Genomic DNA, 15,600 nt, shown 5'->3' with positions numbered 1-15,600 from the left:
CTAACAATGTGAAACATAACATATGTTTGATAGGTCACCACTAAGGGTTTTTATTCCCAGACATGTTTGTGCAACTGTTAGGTTTAAAAGAACATCGACATATATGTGATCATGGAGGTTCTCACCATATGGACCATACTACTACACAAGGCACCCCAAATCCCAAAGCAGACAGAATAGCTGACATTCCAACCTTTATGGGCAATAGTATCACATAAGCAGCCCATGAGAAGCCCATCTTCAGTAGCAGGGGCAGAGCACACATTTCTCTTTTTGATATTATCACACACACCAGTATGCCTGATTATCTGAAATTCTCTCAGACTATTATTTGTTGTACCTAGAATGGATGACAGGACAGAGGAAATCATGACGCCTACACTCCAAATTGTGATGTCATAAGTGATCTAATTAATTGTGTCACTTATGATGTATTCAATGCGGTCATGTGTGATGACATTCGCAATGCAAGGAGGAGGTGATAGTTATTGTTTGTATCATGAACATAACTGTCGAATTTCAGTAGTTTGACAAATTAGAGCTAGTACCACAACTCAGTTTTTAATATATAATATATAGGGACGGGAAAGTCCCCCGCATGGTGATGGAACTGTAGAGTGATCCAGCTGAAGCGATAGCTGGATACTTGGTAACAATGTTTCCTAATGGGTGAGCATCATTCATGCGCACCATAACCTAGGCTGGTCTAACAGATTACGGTCTTGTTAAGACCAGAAGGGGCACACAAATGTTACCCTGGTTGTAGTAAAGGGCTCGTGTCTTTATCAAGTTAATAAGCATGTTGTAGGGAAAGTGATATATAGTCCATCCAAGAATACTAATATAAAACAATATGTTTATTGTAAGCTACAGGTAACAGCTGGTGTCCCTCTCCAGGCTAGCAGGCAACTGCCACACCAAGTATAGAGAAAGAACACAGAGGAAAGAAAGGATCCAAAAGGAATGAACAGGTTAAAGAGACAGTGACAAGAAAGTAATACAATATAAAAACAAGATACAACATATCCTCTTTCCTTCAGTTGTTGTAAAAAGAGAATGTACAAAATGAACCCCAAACTAAAAAAAAGAAAACTAAGGATCATCCCAATAATAATCTTGCAAGTAAGAAGGAGGTTTCCTGACTCTACTTGTAGAGCTCCGACCTTCTTCCGAACAAACATCAATCACATCCTTCCCCCTCACAACAGCATCACCCACATTCGCATTGACATGTCTTTTGTATAGAGCCACCCTTCTAAGGTTCCAGTGTTCACCATTGTTCAAGATTATATATCTATCATGTACAGATTTAACTTTGAATGGCCCCCTGAACTTTGACAAGCCACCCGTAATCCGCCCAGGTTTCACTTTGACCAAATCATTAACCCTGATTGTCTGTGAAGCATTACGTACCACCTCCACGTCCTTCTTCACACCACTGGGATTCCCCAAATCCACACACTCTTCATCCACGCTGGAATTAACTTGGTGCCAGCAGCACGACCCCTCATCACAGTGAAAGGAATCATACCAGAAGAATGATTCTCAGTCGTGCGATATGCCCAGATTAATTCCTCCACCATGCATTTCACAGAACCGCCAGTGGCCATAGCCATTTGGATCGCACCCTTCACCATGCGGTTGGCCCTCTCAACCATTCCGTTCCCCTGTGGGTTGTAAAGGGATGTCCTACTGTGTACAATCCCGCAAGCACACAAGAATTTCCTCATTTCCTCAGAAGTTAACTGAGTCCCATTGTCTGTTATTAGCTTTAATGGAAACCCTTCTTCCCTAAACATTTCTGTCAACAATTGAATAATCACCCTAGTGGTTATTTCCTTGCAAAATTTCACAATTAACCATCTAGAATAGACATCAACCATTACAAGGCCAAATCTCAAATCCGCACTCAGACCATTAAAAGGACCGACAAAATCCATACAAACAGAATGCCAAGGGGCAAGAGGATCTTCAATAGTACCATGAGGTGCTTGACTGCCTAACTTTAACCATTTCTCACTCTCAAAACAATCAGAACACCTCTCGACCCAATCAGAGACATGTTGATCCATTGACGGCCACCAAAAATATTCTCTTAACCTCTTTTTGGTGAGTGACTGACCCAAATGGCCTTCGTGTGCCAATTTGAATAAAGTGAATCTCAAATCTTGTGGTGGTATGAACTTGTCACTCTTCATTATAATGTTCTCCTCATTGTCCAAAATAGAGAGTTCATCTAACACTTTCAGAAAGGGTCTGACCGCACAATCAAGAGTACTTTCTCGCCTAGTTCCCTTAACAATCAATTCCTTCACCTTACACAACACACCATCATTTGCCATGCTCTCATCCCATTTCTCCTTCCCTATAGCACCTGAACAGAATTCAACTACATCACCCACCGGTGCTACTGAACCTTCACACAAAGATGACTCAACACCAGCCCGATCAACCTCCTGCCATGGTAGTGGAAGTCTCGACAAACCGTCTGCCAGGTTATTCTTCCAACCAGGAATATAATCCACCCTGTACAAGTACTCTTGCAATCTTGCCGCCAACCTTGCCAACCTCGCCGATCCTTTCCCAGCTCCACCCGGCGACAATATCCTCACCAAAGGCTTGTGATCAGTCTGTAATCTGAAAAGAGACCCCCACAGATACATCCTGAAGTACTCACATCCCCATGCCGCAGCAAGTGCCTCTCTCTCTATTATAGAGTAGTTCCACTCCGAAACAGTAAGGGACCTTGATGCAAATGCCACCGTCTTCAAACCTGAAGGGTAAACCTGGGCAAGCACCGCGCCCAAGCCAACACCACTTGCATCAATGGTCAGAACAGACTTCATTTTAGTATCAAACGGTGTTAAAATACCAGCATCACATATCTCTTTCTTAATTCCAACAAACGCACTCTCTTGCTCTTGTCCCCAACAAAACTTACACCCTTTACTAAGCAATTCTCTTATCTTCTCTGTCTTATCCGCAAAATTGCGAACAAATTTCGCTTAATATTCAATAAGGCCCAAGAATGACCTCAACTGGTCCCTATCGACAGGTGCTGGTGCCTTCCGTATAGATTCTAACAAATCACGCTTAGGCCTCACCCCCTCCGCCGAAAGGTATAACCAAAGTACTCCACCTCTTCCACCGCAAACTTACATTTATCTTTCCTCAAAGTTAACCCTGCCGACTTCATCTTGTTCAACACTTCTTTCAAGATCACATCATGTTCTTCCTTCGTCTTACCAAACAACAACACGTCATCTTGGAAATGTACAAAGTTTTCCACCCCATTCAACACCGAACCCATCATCCGCTGGAACACCCCAGCCGCCGATGCCAACCCGAACGGCATTCTAGTAAACTGGAAGATGCCTTCAGATGTGATAAACGCCGTCAGATGTTTCGACTCCTCATGCAGCTTGATCTGATGGTAGGCACTCCGCAAGTCCAATTTCGTGAAAAATTTCCCCCCTTTCAACAAAAGGACCAGCTCATTAATATTAGGAAGGGGAAACCCATCAACGATAATGTTGCGATTAAGTGTGCGCAAGTCAACACAGAATCTGTATTTACCATCAGATTTGGTCGTAATCACAACTGGCGAAATCCAACTTGAGGTTTCTATCTGCTCAATGACCCCCTGTTCCAACCTTTCTCCCAACATCCTCTTTACTTCACATCTAGCTACAATGGGTACCTTCCTAACCTTATGTTGCAAAGGAACAGCATCTGCTTTTAACATTATTTTATGTACGTAGCCTTTCAACTCACCAATCTCCTGCTTAAACAACTCAGGCATCCCATCAACAATCGACAAAGTAGGTACTTCATCCACCACCATCACTTGATCCTCTGCTCTCGGATTCAACACAATGTGTAGGTCGTACTGGTGTCCCCAACCTAATATCGCTGGACCAGACTGGGCAACATACACCTTGCCTCTCACTACTCTGCCCTTAAACGAAATAATAGCAGACATAAACCCCAAAATCTCAATCCTTTCGCCTTGAAACCCACCTGGATTGATGTCCTTTGGTTCCAACTCAACCTTTGGCCAATGCACACCAAATAAGCATACAGGAATGATGGTCCAAAATGACCCCGAGTCCACCATCAACTCAACTTGTACACCATCAATCTCGAACATCGCTTTAGGTCTTACTCTCCTCCTTGGATTCATATCCGACTCTTCATCGCTCACACACAAAATCTTATTAGCTCCCTCAACACTATCAACCGTAGCAACATCGGCATGTTCTTGTTGAACAACAGCAATCTTTACTCTGGGAACAAACTTGCACATTCTTGAAAAGTGTCCCCGCTTCCCACATTTCAAATAATCCTTGTTCAAGGCAAAGCATTTTTTATAATCAGCAGTGTGGTACGTGCTGCCACACCTTGAACAAGTTTTATCTCTACTCCTATATGAGTCACCATTACCATAGGCATTATTAAACTTCTTCCCCACGTTCTTCTCATTCCTCTCATAGGATTTCTTTCCTCCCACAGCTCCCACTTCTTCAACAACATCCACAGACGACACATTCTCTTTTATACTATCGTTGCGTTCCATCTCCTTCATGCAAGCACCAGATTCTTCTACTATTTTAGCAATGTCAATAGCGTTCTGTAAAGAAGGGTTCTTCGCTGCCCACAACTTCTCTTGCATCTTCTTGTTCCCACACTGGACAATGAGCTGGTCTCTAATCATTTCGTCTTTGATGTTGCCAAAGTTGCATTTCAATGATAACTCATGTAAGCGAGTAACAAATTGATCCACACTCTCTCCTTGACGCTGAGGTTGCGTGTAAAATTTGTGTCTAGCCATGACAATGTTGACTTCTTTCGAGTATCTTTTCTTTAAACAAGCTTTTGCCTCCAAATACACATTGGTTATAACTCTTCCTTCAGCATTAGTTCCTGGAGACAAAAATTTAAAAGCATGTTGTCCCTCTTTCCCCAAGGTGATCAATAATAGCGCTCTTTTCCTTGTAGCACTGAAGTCTTTTCCATCAATTGCCTCAATATAATTCTCGAATACTTCGATCCATTTGTCCCATTCTATAGGAGGATCACCACTATGCTGTAAAAACAATGGAGGCATAACTACGCTGTTGCTTTCCATCTTCCTCTTTTTTTTAATATATTTCACGATATTCCTTATCCTGCGTTTCAACTGTCCCAATATTCGATCAAAGGGCAAAGTCTCAAGAAATAACACTGTTTCTCCACAAATAACGCTGGCTCTCCACACGCTACCAAAATAATCAAAAGCAAACGTTGCCCTCAAAATTGCTGAAAATTTTCAAAGACCACACGAACAGTCTCTCCTTCCAGCATTTACTTCGGTATTTCCCTGTGGTCTGTACAAAATCGAAGCCGTCTCTCTATTCCGTGTTCCTTGTACGTTACCTAGCAACCCTTATTGTTGATAAAGCAAATGGCTGCTATCAAGTCGTGCACAGACGTAAATACGTCAGGACGTGACGGAATGAGTCACGAGGAGTTGCAGCTTCAAGGGGATGACAATGGCAGCGTTCTTCAAAGGAATAGAGCCTCGTGGTAAGCGTTTCAGGTTTCTTTTAAATGTCGCACGTACGTGGCCATGTGTAAGCAACCTAGTCTCGTCGTATGCGTTACAGCCCTCTTTTCAATGTCTCACTGAACTTGCCTGTGGTCGTCGATTGTTCAAAACCCACTTTCAGTTGGTAGTACCGAGTTGAATATCAACGTCTATTCAGGAATAGGCGAAAAAATTAATAAACAGTACTCACTCCGTGATTCTTGGATTCAACAGCATTACACTTTCGTTGTTTTCTTTTGAATGTTTGACACAGAGTACGCCAATGTCGGTCTTAACTCAGTTTCGGTTGAATCGTACAACACTGTAGTTCGTCTTTTAAAGGAAATTCTTCTTTGGTAGTAATCCTTAGATTACCAAACTCACGTGTGGTTCTCTTCACCAGCCGATCATAATTCCTTCAGTAGCTTCTTCCAGGTAATGCTAGCCAGACATCGCCAAAATGTTGTAGGGAAAGTGATATAAAGTCCATCCAAGAATACTGATATAAAACGATATGTTTATTGTAAGCTACAGGTAACAGCTGGTGTCCCTCTCCAGGCTAGCAGGCAACTTCCACACCAAGTATAGAGAAAGAACACAGAGGAAAGAAAGGATCCAAAAGGAATGAACAGGTTAAAGAGACAGTGACAAGAAAGTAATACAATATAAAAACAAGATACAACAAAGCACAAGAGCGGTGGTGGCAGATTACCATATGTTGAAATAATGATCAAAAGATTCAACAGGCCTTCTTACCTGTTCTACATGTGTTAGGCCTACCGGCCCACTCGTGTAAAGTTCTACAGCTGTGTATCTTACTCGCCCTTGATCTACATCATATTAGTATGATGGGGAAGAGGGAAGAGGTGTGGCGCCGCAGCTAGGGCGACTGACTCCGGCATCTGGGGATCACGGTTCGATCCCGGGCACCGGCGGCAGAATAGCCCAGCACCATGTGACTCTGGGCAATAGCTTGCTTAATCTTCCCGATGGCCCCCAGCGCCTAGAGACCCTAACGGGTGATTGTGCGCTTTACAAATGTGGATTATTATTATTAGTATGTAGCACTGAGTAGAACAGGTGTTGTGACTGCGTGTTAGGGCTATAATGCGTGTGTGCCTGTGTGTAGAACAGTACATAGAGGTCTGTGGGTTCCATAGGAATAGCCCAGCGCCTTGGAAAGGCATCTGAAGGTGGAGGAGCCATCACAGACAGATTTGTGGATTGCCTGAACTCTTGAAACCTGGGTGGGACACATACACTTGAGGAAGGGAGAGCAAGGTTCTCTTGTGCACTTCAAAAGAGTTTTTTCAGCCAAAAAGGTCACTGGTTAGTGGTGCCTGGGCACATCATAGGAAGGAGACGAGAATTATAAAGAATTGGGCCTAAGGCCTCTGAAACCTTTCATAGGCATATACCAGTAAGTCTGACATCCAGCTGTTATCCTCTAGTCACTCCCATGTGTGTGGGGCTATCAAGAGTGGAGTTGCTACTGCTGTGACACACTGCGTACTGGACAAAGGATAGGACAGGACAGAGGATTAGGCACTTCAAGTGGGATACACCAACAACATGAACTTCAAAGACTGAAACACATCTGTGTTAGGGAATAGATTATAAAACGTGGAGCTTGAGCCTCTCAAAATTGTCAAACTGTAGCTCTACATCAGTTTGGAGGAGCTCAGCATGACTTCTGCCTATTGTGACCAGGACAGGGGTCTAAGATATATATATATATATATATAATATATAATATATATATATATATATATATATATATATATATATGTATATATATATATATATATATATATATATATATATATATATATATATATATATATATATATATATATATTCTAGTCTCATTGCTGAGCAAAGGACATCACCCAGGAGAATCCGACCACTCTCCCTGGTGTCTGGAACACCAGCATCTGCCTGCTGAGACCTGAGGACTCTTAGAGAAGGAGGAGAGTGCTTGGAAGGAGTGAGTACCAGTGGGATCCTATTGAGTGGACCACTGTAGGGGAGTGTGAGATTCCGGTCCATGTAAGAACCCCCACACCGATCTGGCCATCTGCTTGAGAGCCAATGTTCACGACCCCCATATATCAGATAGGGCCACATTGAAGATTAAATGTTGTTGCCGTGGTGCATCGCTGTTTTAGAAGAAGCTTCTGCAAAATGTTCTGACTCACACACACATGCACGCACACACTCAAGCACGCATACAGACACACACACATATATGAATATATATTCACTGAAAAAAAAGTTTAATGTATATTCACTGAAAAAACAAAGGTTAAAGTACGTTATTATTAACACTTTTGTTTATTGGTATTTTAACAAATTCTGCAACGCAGCACAATATTGGCGCTGAAGCAGTATCCAGGTTTGCGTTTATTAGCCCACACTATAAGGCTCACAGTGCAAACAGGAGAAAGCAATCTCCTACAGTGGATGGGGTTATGGTCACGTTTTCAGGTGGTCTAGATGCCATAGAAGAAATAATAACAAACACTGTAGCTTCAAACTTTACCCATGTTCATGCATGCCTAAGTCTCGTCATAAAGTGCGAGCACCAACAATTGCAGATACATGAAGAGTGAATGAGAGGGAGGGGGTTGGATAGAAGCCATACGGGGAAGAATGGAAAAATGATAGTCATGTCAGAACCAGGACAGTCCTCCTAGATGTGGGGGGGGGGGACAGGAAAAATGTTAGGCACAACAGAACCAGGGCATCCCTCCCAGAACACCCCTTGCACCATGGTCTATCCCCACCATAGATAGTCTGAATCCTATGGGAGTAATGTACATCCTATGAGTATAATTGTTTTGAATGTATTTAAGGCATGTGTTGCGCAAACCTTTCTGTGAGAACACAAGCACCCTCCCTCATTCAGTGTCTGTCAAGTCCGGGCCCAGGTCAGCCACCCAATGAGCTTGACGTGCAACCAAATTTTTCTTTACCAGGCCATTTATGCCCTCATAAAACCACAAGCCCAGGTGAGTGCCTGTTCCCATCATCAGGAGTAGCTGAAGGACGACATGCTCGGGTGGCTTCACTCCTGCAGTTCCCCACAGGTCCCGTAAGATATGCGTGAGCGCTTCATAGTTAAGAAATTGGCCCACTGAGAGGCCAGTCTGCTCCACCAGCTCTCCAAATGGCATTAGGAAATTCAACTGAAAGTAGTCTCCCAGGATCACCAATTCCACCTCCATCCAGGAGTCCAGTTGCCCTGCAGTAAAGAAAGTCAATGGGTCGCCAAGTTGGAGACTCACCAATGGAAGGTCAGGGGCATAAGGGGTCACTGTACCAGTACGCTGCAGAACACGTTGCCCGCAGGCCAGGCCAATGGACAACAGAATATCAGGGTGGGGAATCCGCAACCCTGGCAGCAGCAACTTCGCCAACAACCATCCCTGATTGGTTTCAGCGCCCCACTGTCCGAGGTTCAGTAAGCCTATTTTATCAACCCATTTTGTGACCCACCGAAGCTGGGCTGTGAGAAAGTATAATTTAAAATTTGGCTCTCCTAGGCCTCCCTCAAGAGGGGGTCAGCGGAGGGTAGCTAATGCTACCCTCTGGCATCTGCTATCCCAAATCTATTCCCACAGAAGTGCATCAAGCCTCCAAAACCGGGATTCTCACTGGGAGTTTTATGAAAAAATAAAGAAGCCTTGATAGCATGACCATTTTAGAAAGTGCAATATGCACCATAGTTGGTAGCGAGAGGGAGCATCAGAAAGAGACACAGGATTTCAAGGACCCGATGGCTCCCCTACGTTCCCTTCTTGAAGATCCTCCAGGTTATGGTAGACATGGATGCCCAGATAGTTAAAAGTTTTCTAAGCCCAAAGTATTTCAGGTGGTCAAGAAGTAGGGTGGCACGATCCGGCTACCACCGGCAACACACATGTTTTGCTCGGTTTACACAGAGACCCGAGCACCTGCCAATGCCTCAACAAGCCTCTGGGCCCAGGGGATGTCACTCGCCCCATCCCTGAAGTAGATAAGCAGATCATCTGCATATAGTGAAACAACAAAGACCAAACCATCTAGATTGATGCCCAAATCAGAATTTAGCATAGAAAGGGGTTGAAACATCAACGGTGCTATATCCTCTGAGGTGGATTGTTGCAGGGGGATTCCCTTCTCATAAGCTTCTGCATACATTTCCACCAACTTAGGCGCCAGTTCACCTGCAAACACCTTGTAAAACTCCAAAGGGTGTCCATCTGCACCAGCAGTCTTACCTGTCGCTATGGTTTTGACTTCTATGACTGACAGTGGAGCGCCAATCGGTTCTTTTTCCACCTGTGGGATGGTCCGAAGGAGCAGTTCCTCCAAGTAGGATTCCAATGCTGTTGGTAGGCCTATCTCTCACGGATGATACAGGGGCATGTATAAAGACCTACATGCCTCATTAATAAGGTTCGGCAAGAGGATGACTGATCCCTCTGCTGACACTATGCGAGTGATAGGGGTACCCTACTTTCCGAGTGAATCAGCCAGGCAAGAAGCCAACCCGATTGCTTTCTTCTTCATGAACCCAATTTACATAGTTTTTGTAATCATGAGACTAAAACAATTCCAGACCCAAGTACAGAACACGTGTCTCCAGCTCCCAGGCTGCCACCTAGCTCATTGTCCCGTACATGGAGTTCTACCTCCAATCTCTGGAGGACTTTTCCAGGTCTTGCTGAATACCCACTGATTGCCCCAGGCGTGCCTCCTCATCACATTCAAGGCCATGACTCAACGCCAATAGCACGTTAGTGGCAAAGTATTCTACTACCCTGTCGCCAAGGAGTCTCTAAAGACAGTGTCCTCAAGGGATGTTGAGTGTAGCCAACCTGAAGATATGAGTTGATGTTCGTCTACTGGATGCAGCATCAAAAGGAGAGGGCTATGTTCCAACAGGGTGCGGCCCACATATTCTGTGTGTGTGTTATATAACTGTTAAGGGACTGCATATAGCTCTGCATCAGCATTCATTCCTATTGGGACAACACATCCTGCCTCCTAGGATGAACCTTGATTCCATCCTGTGTAGTCAACCTACCACCCTCTCTGGGATGTTTCTGTACCATATCATTCCCAAAGTACCTGGCATTGGTCCAATCAATACTGTGTTTGTTCTTAAAGTGTTTGGCTGTGCCATAATTCATATCATTATGAGTAATGGTCCTCCAAAGCTCCAGTGTCCTTTTCTTCACTGGGAAGAAAGTTGAGGCAATGTACCACATTTTACAAGGGCATGTGATTACAAAGACTACGAAATCAGTCTTGCATGAAATGTGTTTAAAGATTTTCCACAATTGTTTTGTGTATGGTAACACCACTTCATGTACATTACCACTGTGCTCACAGGCCTTGCATTGGCCACATCGTCTGAATCCCTTTTCTGGTTTAAGCCACATAAGTTGTTTTGATGGCAGTTAGCTTTGTACGAGGAGGTCTCTGAAGGAGGCATTTCTCTGAAATGTGATGGAGGGACTAATTTCAATTATATCCTTCAATGTTGGCTCCTGTGCCAAAATACCCCATATTTTTCATAGGATTCTCTTTAGTTTCCATGACTGTTGGGTAAATTTGGTAATGAATCAAATATGTTAATTTGTATTAGTTGTCTGGCTGAGAGTTGCATTAAATAACACCTTCTCTCTCTGGATCATATCTGCCCTCTGGGCTGCAAAATTTAGGACCTTCCTGGGTCATCTTACCCTCTATCCTTTGGTAGCCTTGATCAGAGCTAAAGTTGTATTTAGCACATAAGAACTTGCTAACGGGGATGGAGGATGGCTGCTGGCCGCATGGAGAATAGTGTGTCCTGCGGTGTCCTTTCTAAAAAGTTCAGTATTCAAAATCCCATCCTTCACAGTAAGTCTGAGATCTAGAAACTCAACACTGTTCTGATCATTACTCATAGCAAATTTCGGGTTTAGATCATTCACATTTAGGACTTCCCCAAAGGTTAGTATTTGCCCTTCAGAGACGTTCCACAGAGAGAACACATTATCAATATATCTCAGCCATACACTGAACTTGTTATTAAATTGTGTCATCTCATTTCCCCAGAGCACTTGTTCCTCCCACTAGGGATCACAAAATTGACATAGATGGGGGCAAAACAGAAGCCCAGCCCATGGCAATCCCTGTATCGGTTTGTAAAAGTTACTCTCAAACAAACACATTTTCAGTTATACATAGCTCAATCATTCACAATAACATGTGGGTGTGTGATAAATGGTTAATACTCCCAGCTTGTAAGAAATATTTACATGCCTGAAAGCCATTTCTGTGTCTAATGTAAGTATAGAGGCTTTCTACATCTGAACATACCATAATGCAGGTCTGTTCCCAATGTGTGTTCTGTACTCTCTTAAGGAAATCCTTAGCATCTTTAAAATCAGAACTTAAGTTCATTACGAAGGGGAAGAGAAAATGGTCTACATATACTGAGGTATTATCAAAAATACTGTTTTGGATGGTACAATTGGATGTCCTGGGAAGTTCACCATACTCTTATGGACCTTAGGTGGTACATAGAGGTTTGGGATAGTGGGTGTGTAATTTTTGAGAAATTGTAGCTTTTCCCAACTTAACATTTGGTCATTGTACCATTCCCTCAAAATATAATTCCATTTGATCTTTAGATCAATGCAAAAGAATCTATCTATTTTTAAAACAACAATGGATATGATTTAGCTGTCTGTAAACCTCCCTCACATAGTTCTGTCCTGACATCAAAACCGCATTTCCTCCTTATCTTTTTTTTTAAACAGGTTTTATTATTTTAATATATGTGACGGTTCATGCAGTTAACATCATAATTGATATTCTTCAGCTTGCTGATGACATACATTTGCATTTGTTACACATCTTAACGAATATCTGAAAATTAACTTATATGTAAATATCCCCTTGCAAACTCCCCTCCTCCCATATCCCACTGCAGGTCGCACCTAGAAATCTGTTATATGTTGTGGCATAATTCTGATCAGTCTACAGCCTCTATCCATCTTGCTGCAGTCTCGCTAATATCTTTTAAATGCCCCTCTCACTCTGTATAGCCTTTACTCAGCTAGGTGCCCCATCCCTGAGCTCCAGGACGTAATACCCTGGGCTCTCTGGCAGGGGATTGTATCGAGGGAGAGTACTCGCCTAACTCTGGTTCTGGCCGGGTATTTCACCCCCTATACTAGTGCTTCCCAGGCCCTGGCTCGTTCGATTGTGCCTATTCCCCTGCGTGCATTTCAGAGTAAAACTCTGCTCTCACATCCCTCCCATGTTTTCAGTTCCTTTTTCCACCCAGCTATCCAGGGCCAACGGGTGCCTGCCAGCGCCTCATGATTTCCCGCTTGGTTGGGATAAAGACCAGATACTTGAATCTGTCTGTAGCCCTCAATTTTTAACTGTGAGGAAACAGACTAAGGAGACAGAGGGCCGGTGCACAGGGAAGCACCCGTTCAATTACTTTCGTCACTGCAGATGTGACCTCCTGCCAGCATGTGTGTAGTGTCTGGCAGTCCAAAAACATGTGTAACATTCCAGACCCAAGTTCTCCACATCGGGGGAATTCCAGATCATCCCCGTGGAAATATTGGTTAAAAAGTTCTGGGGTGAGGTACGCCGGATGGAGAATATAAAAATTAATTAGTTTGAATCAGACATTTCTCAAGATCGTAGGGATCCTGGTCAGTGTATTACCTCAGTCCTTATCCTCCATAGGGATACCCAAGTCCACTGCCCGGTGTTCTCTCAGGGTTGCTCTATACAGGCATGTGACCGCCTTGATCCTCCCCCTGCTGGGCCTATATAGCAACAGGTGAAGTGATGTTTGGGTTCTGAGGTGCCTATCCCTCAATGACATCTGATGGCCGCTGTTATTGCTCTGTGGAGCAGGGAAGGGCCCTGGGGAATGCCCCAGTCTGCCTGGAACTCCTCAATTGGAAGAAGCTCCCCTCTCTGTACAGGTCTACCAGCTTAGTTACTCCTGCCTGTATTGGGTTGTCCAATCCCCCCCATTGCCCCCAAAGCTGTAGGATATGTTTAATCGTCAGTTGGAGGTCTGGTGAGTAGGAACCTTGGCATTGTATTCTCTGGAGAAACCTTCCCCAGCAACGCTGTACCACCTTTAGGTCATTTGTGCTCTCCTGTGGTATCCCACTGATCCTCAATAGTGTCCATAAGAGCACGTCACGCTCAGGGACAAATGGCCCATCTCTTTTCCCTTCGTCTGTCTTCCAGCTATCCATTGTGTAAACCATTGTAATTGCCCCGCAATGTAGTACGATTTGAAGTTGGAGACTGCACGCCCCCCTTCTCCTGTTGGCCACTTCAGTGTTACCAAACCCACCCGCCAACAGCCATTCCCCAGATACATGATATCATGAAGGAGTCCAATTCAGTGAACCACGTTCTCGGAATCCATATAGCAGTGTGGTGAAGAAGTACAATAGCCTTTGGGAGAGCCACAATTTTTAGAAGCTCCTAAGTTCCCTTACAGGAGATCTATTTGAGAGTGGAAGATCTTGACTCTCAGGTATCCTAGGCAACAGGGCTCCCACACGAGGTCGCCCAGTCCATCTAGTGGGTCCCTGCCCTCTACAAGTGAGAAAAGCTGGGATTTCTGACAATTTACTTTGAGCCCCGATAGCACCCCAAACTCAGTAATCATTTCTCTGGCCCCTCGCAATTCCCCTCCTTGATTGTTCAGGAACAATAGCAAGTCGTCAGCATATAGTGCCATGTGATGGGTATGTCCCCCTATCTGCAGTCCTTGATATCTATTGCCTGTCCTAGTGAGGCATGCTAATGTTTCCATGGCCAAAGCGATCAACAAGTAGGAGAGGGGGCATCCCTGTCACGTCCCCCGCTCCACCCGGTACTGCTCCGATACTGTGCGACCCATACGCACCCTAGCTAGGGGGTCTGTATAAAGTAGCTTTACCCATCTCAGAAAGCCTATCCCCATCTGTATACATTCCTTTACTGCATATAAAAAACCCCATTCAAGACTATCGAAGGCCTTCTCTATGTCAATTGCAAAGACGCCTCCCTCTCTCCCACCCGCTCGCCTCCATTATGGACAACAAGCGTCTTATGTTGAGGGCGTGCTACAGCCCGGAATGAACCCTGCCTGGTCGGAGGGGACAAGAGTCGTCATGAATGAGAGGAGTCTTGTCATAGAATCTTGCTTGATATTTTAAAATCCAGGTTGAGCATAGATAATGACCTGTAGGCTTTACAGTCCAGGAGAGATTTTCCCAGCTTGGACAGTGGGACCACAAGCCCTTCCCTTGTGGTACGGGGAAGTGTGCCCTCCTCTCCTGCCGCCTCATACACCCTCACCAGTCTTGGGGCCAACTCCTCTACAAAGGAAGCATACAATTCTGCAGGGAGCATAACTGTTCCCGGGGTTTTCTCTGGTGAGTCCTTTGATGGTTTCTTACTTCTTGTACGGTAATAGCCACCCCTAACATCTCTACATTTTCTCCTGTCAGGGTGGGGAGCGGAGCGGAGCAAAGAAGTCCACCACCTCCCTTTCCTCACGTCCCCCCATGCTTCTGTACAAGGACACATAAAACTCCAGAAATCTACCATTTATTTCCATCTGTCTGTAAAGGCATGATCTTCTATTTCTACAATAGGCATACCAGCCAAGCCAGCAGGGAGCCAGTCCTATATCCACATGGGTTTCTTCCATATACCTCTTGTAGTCAAAGTACTTCAGCCGTTTCTTCTGGGCGGCTACTTTCTCTGTAGCATCCAGGAGTGCCTGCCAGATCTCCAGATGTCCAAGTCTCCATTTCTCCAACTCAGGTAGTTCACGATCTGCTTTCTCCACATCCGACTCCAGTGTGCGATGCACACCGATGGAGGTTGCCATGCACATGCCTCAGATTACTGCCTTAAAGGCATCTCATTCAGTCATTCTGGACGAGGCTGTGTTGGCGTTTTCTAAGAAATTGTGTGTATTGTGTCCCCTAGTGTCTCTGAGAAAGACCTGATCTTCTAGCACC

The 15,600-nt window shown here is 44.4% G+C and overlaps 1 protein-coding gene across 2 annotated transcripts in view; it reads right to left on the bottom strand.

Moving 5' to 3' along the window:
• Positions 1–15,600, bottom strand: part of LAD1 (ladinin 1) — a 303,504-nt gene that overhangs the window by 194,447 nt on the left and 93,457 nt on the right. The gene's annotated exons all lie outside the window — the stretch shown is intronic.

This window comes from Lissotriton helveticus, chromosome 5_1, assembly GCF_964261635.1.
Source record: "Lissotriton helveticus chromosome 5_1, aLisHel1.1, whole genome shotgun sequence".
NCBI classification, from domain to species: domain Eukaryota; kingdom Metazoa; phylum Chordata; class Amphibia; order Caudata; family Salamandridae; genus Lissotriton; species Lissotriton helveticus.
The sequence above is the reverse complement of the archived record's forward strand: the minus strand, read 5'-3'. Positions and strand labels throughout refer to the sequence as shown.